This window comes from Silene latifolia, chromosome 8 (genome assembly GCF_048544455.1).
Source record: "Silene latifolia isolate original U9 population chromosome 8, ASM4854445v1, whole genome shotgun sequence".
Classification (NCBI taxonomy): Eukaryota; Viridiplantae; Streptophyta; class Magnoliopsida; order Caryophyllales; family Caryophyllaceae; genus Silene; species Silene latifolia.
In genome coordinates, this window is record NC_133533.1 from 83,116,527 (window position 1) to 83,121,863 (window position 5,337).

At 39.6% G+C, this 5,337-nt stretch overlaps 1 non-coding gene across 1 annotated transcript; it reads left to right on the forward strand.

The window, feature by feature from the left end:
* Positions 1 to 914: 914 nt before the first annotated feature.
* On the forward strand, positions 915 to 1,021 carry LOC141597741 (small nucleolar RNA R71). Its single transcript, XR_012522960.1, has one exon. It is a non-coding gene; the product is annotated as a small nucleolar RNA R71 (small nucleolar RNA).
* Positions 1,022 to 5,337: the final 4,316 nt, after the last annotated feature.

Here is a 5,337-nt window from a genome sequence, read left to right on the forward strand (position 1 = left end):
CATCCTCAACTTGCTTCTTCGATGCTTCATACCTTGTACCACTCCTCAAGTGAATGGCACTAACCGTTTCATGTCTTGGGGGATTACTTTGAGGTGGTAATTGCCCCTTTTGTCTTTGTGAGCTTGAAGATGCTAGTTGAGTCAATTGGGTTTCCAACATTTTGGCGTGAGCTAGGATGTTGTTGATGGTGGTTTCCTTTTCTTGACTATCCTTTTGAATTTGAGTGAAAAAATCTTGTTGATTCTTTTGCATTTGGAGGACCGCTTTTTGAACATCAAAACCTTGGTCATTTTGTTGATTGTATGGAGATTGATTCTGGTAACCTTGGTTTTGGTTGTAAAAGGGTCTTTGATTTTGGTTTCTCATGGGAGGTGGAGTGTATGTTGTTTGAGGGTTTTGAACATTTTGGCTTTTGTATGAGAGATTTGGATGGAATTTGGTGTTTTCATTGTAATAGTTTGAATAAGGGGTACCACTCTTGTATGCTTGGAAAGCATTCACTTGTTCATTTGTTCCCCTACATTTACTTTGGTCATGTCCTAAAGTTCCACAATTCTCACATATCCCACTTGGGATTGATGAAGATGCCGTCATGGCATTAACATGATGCTTTGGTGATTTTGAGGCTTCTTCAAGTATAGCCATAGCTTTTTCAAACTTCAAATTGATGGTATCAATGTGAGCACTAAGTTGAGCACCCAATTGAGTAATGAAGTCCACTTCATGCTTTCCTCCTCTAGTAGCCTTGCGAGGTCTACTATATTGTTTGTTATGGACCGCCATTTCCTCAATTTTGTTCCAAGTTTGATTGTCATCAACTTCGGTGAACATTCCATTTGATCCCATGTTGAGAATGTTCCTTGAATCTTCATAAAGACCGTTCCAAAATTGTTGCACCAAGAACCACTCGCTAAGTCCATGGTGAGGACATGAGCGACAAATTCCCTTAAATTGCTCCCAAGCTTCATACAAAGATTCTTCATCCCTTTGCTTAAAGCCCGTGATTCGAGCTCTTAGCATGTTAGTCTTTTCCGGTGAATAGAAATTTTTGTAGAAAGCTAGAGCCAACTTCTTCCAAGAATCAATTCCGAGAGTAGCCTTATCAAGGCCTTTCAACCATTGTTTGGCGGTGCCAATTAGAGAAAAAGGAAATAAGACCCATCGAATTTGGTCTTGAGTTAGACCGGTTTGTGAAATCGCATCACAATAGTCACAAAATGTCTCCATATGAGAATGAGGGTCTTCACTAGGCATCCCCCCAAATTGGCTTCTTTCGACTAATTGGATAAATAAGGATTTGGCAATAAAATTTCCGGTTAGATGTTGTGGTGTGGGAGTACCATTGGGTAGGTTCTCCTCGGTGGGTACGGAATGTGATGAAAACTTAGGCATTGTGGGTTGATTTTGTGTTGGGTTCTCCTCACTTTCTCTTGCAAAAGGGTTGATGAACTCAATAGTATTTGGTTGAATATCTACAACCTAACCAATACCTCTCAAAGTTCTCCTAGCAAGTCTTCTATTGGTTGTCAAAGTTCTTTCAATTTCACGATCAAAGGGTAACAAGTCACCTTGTGACCTTCTAGACATGCAAAATATCAAACAACTCGAAAACAATTAGAACAAACCTTGAGAAGTTTTACTTCCCCAAGGCAAAGAAAGACACAACTAATAACAATATAAGAAAATCTAAATCAAGTTAACACCGTCCCCGGCAACGGCGCCATTTTTGGTCGGTTACTAAATCTTTCGGTTACTTGTCGTTGGAGCACCTAGACCAAAACACAATTTATAACTTCACAAACAACTCTACAATTAGTAAAGAGGCAAGTAAAGGTCGGATCCCAAGGGACGGGAATTGAGATGAGATTTATATTGCAACTAGTGGTGTCTTAGGGGTGTCACAATTGGGGTTTGATGTAGAAGGTCACTAAAGTAAATAGCAATGAAAGTAAACAAGTAAGATGAATAAAAAGGGATATAAACAATTGATAAAAGGCACTAGGGTGTCATGGGGTCATAGGGGATTCATGGGAATTGATCATACAAACATATTCTCAAGTTATAAGCAAGCAATTATTGTTGTGATGGATCGAGTTGGTTTATATCTTACAATCCTAGGAAAGTTTGGGTCCCGGAGCCGAATCGATTAGATTGTACAACACCTACAAGTCGACTTAGTCTTCCCTACTCAACAACATGCATGGTCTAATGAGACTCGAGTTGGTTTATGTCTTACAAGTCTCATTGAAAAGATAGGTGATGGGTAAAAAATGCAAGAATTCATAGGCTCACATTTCATCAAACATAACATGTGCATGAGTTGAGATCGCAATAAGCAAGCAAATAAACTATGAAAGCATAATAATTTAAGCATGAATCATTCACCATGTTGGTTTCCCCTAATTACCCATTAATCCTAGCTAAGTAACTACTCACTCATTATCATGTTGAACATGCTAGCAAGGTTGTCACTCATACCAACAAAGTGAAACATGATGAATAAATGAAAGTGATTAACAATAATTAAAGAGGGATTAAGAGAATTATACCTACTAATGATTCCAATAATAAAGCAAAGAATAAAAGAAGTACTTGATGTTTGTTTGAGAGGTTGTCAATCTCCCAATAATAACCCAAATAATCTTCAATTACCCAAAATAAAGGATGAACAAGAAAGAGATTAAGGAAATAAAACTTGTATTAAAACTTGATTAATTGTTGATTACAAGATTAAAGAGAGATTTTATTGATATTAACTACTCTAAAGATTTCTAAGAAGAACATATCTTCTAATTAGACTAATGGGGTATTTATAGTGGAGATTAGGTGGATGAATTAGGGTTAACTAAGGGCTTAAATGACGATTAAGTCCCTTGTTGAGGAAACGCCGGTCTTTTTGGAAAGACTCCGGTCTCTAGGGAGACTTCAGTCTCTAGAAAAAGATGTGCATCCTTCCTTGAAGCTTGAAGAAGACGAAATGGGTCTGTCTGAGAATCCGGGCGTCTTTAGCACGGGACGGGCGGATTTGGTGGTCTCTGCCCGGGCGACTTCTGGAGTCTTTGCCCGGGCGTCTTGGAGTGAAGACGCACGGATTGTGGTGGTGGAGACGGGCGTCTTCTAGGCAATCCGCACGGATTGCTGGGCAGTCTCGTTTCTTCTTCTTTTCTTCCTTTTTCTTCATAAGATCCTTGGGGATTTCCTCAGGGATGCAAGGATCTTTTCTCATCATTGCCCATCTACTATAGTATGTACAAAGGCCTTCTAATCGTGTCTCTCTTTGATGCTTGGTCATTGAATTCAATCAATTTAGCCTCATTTTGCCATGAAAATGCAAGGTTTGCACTCTTTTCCTACCAAGGGATCAACACCTCAAAGAATATGCAAAACAAAGAACTAAAGACAATAAATCACCCAAATATGCACTAAAAAGCATGGGAACAAGGCTAATTCGGGGACTAAATGTGCTCTAATTATGGTCACATCACCCCCCAGGTGCCCCCTAAGCAAGGATAGCCCTGGCAATACCCTCCTCCTGATGCTGACGCCGAATAGCAGTCCGACACTCATGATTACTCCGAGGAGCGAAAGTCCTAAGCAAACAAAGTGGTAGAACTAGCAAACGAACCCAGCGGGAGAGATCACTAGGGACATCAAACATCTCATCTAAGGCCCCTTTCAAAGGCCGAGCAAACCCAAGACGACACTTAGGAGGAATGGATTTCACGGTGCGAAGGCCTAAAGACAATAAACTATCCAGCGAAGATATAGACCACTGAAAGAGCTCGACACTATCATCAGAAGAAAAAGAAGTAGAAGGAGCCAAAGTTCTCGGAATACCATGAATATGGAAGGTGTAGAGGCCATCGACACACTCTGGATGCATCACAATATCACCCCTATGCCGACATCTAGCTCTAATAGTACGGGTTTTAAAACACACCCCACACAACCAGAGCCCCATCCGTCGCAAAGAACTCTCGGCATTGGAATAAACAGTCAAACTAGTAGAAAGAGTCTGACGCGTAAGGTCCAACGCACCATCATGACAATGTCGGTCCTGTAAATGTTTCTGCCAAGCCGCTTTAGTCAGGCCCTTACCAAAACCATCCTGACACGCATGAAGACCCGAAAAAGGACAGTGGAACCGTACAAGCTCGGGCATGGAGAATAAACCCCTCCACCAACTCACACGGCATACAATATAGCCACTAAGCAAACCACCCGGAGATAACCACAACACCGGTCACATACAAGCAGCCAGAGGCCGAAAAAGAAACTAACCAGCGGCCTAGAAGGTAGCCTAGCTGACCACCACCACCACACGACCTACACCGTTGGTGATCGACAAACACAGCATACAAGAACAACCACAGAAGTCCGTAACACCCACCACACCCACAACCTACACTAACAGTAGGTGAGAAAGAGCAGTGGCGACATGAGGTCTGGAGGTCAAGGGGTGGTGGCGATGGGATGCAGTAACCGCTAACGGGCGGCTATGAACCCAAATGCGAAAACCGCAGCCTTAAAAAAATCACCTCAACAACAGCAGCCGCCGTTAAAAAAAAACACCAATAAACACACCCCTGACCGGCGACGTGAGGCCTGATGGTCGACGTGAGGCGGTGGTTGGCAGCCAACGACGGTAGAGCGAAGGCAAGAAAAACACGATGCCCTAAAAACCCGAAACGATTCACACAACTGACGGCAGGCAACACAACAATCAACACCGGCAAACCCAACGCCGACGACGTGAAACGGCGACGGTGATAAGGTGGTGACTGACGTGAAGACAGACGGTGGCAGTGATGAATCGCAGGAATCGCACAATATCGCACGTCGCTCTCCTCTGCTCTCTCTCTATTATTATTGTTATTATTATTATTATTATTATTATTATTATTATTATTATTATTATTATTATTATTATTATTATTATTATTATTATTATTATTATTATTATTATTATTATTATTATTATTATTATTATTATTATTATTATTATTATTATTATTATTATTATTATTATTATTATTATTATTATTATTATTATTATTATTATTATTATTATTATTATTATTATTATTATTATTATTATTGTTATTGTTATTATTAATATTATTATTATTATTATTATTATTATTATTATTATTATTATTATTATTATTACTAATATTATTACTACTATTATTACTACTACTATTATTACTGTTGTTGTTGTTGTTGTTGTTGTTGTTGTTGTTGTTGTTGTTGTTGTTGTTGTTGTTGTTGTTGTTGTTGTTGTTGTTGTTGTTGTTGTTGTTGTTGTTGTTCTTCTTCTTCTTCTTCTTCTTCTT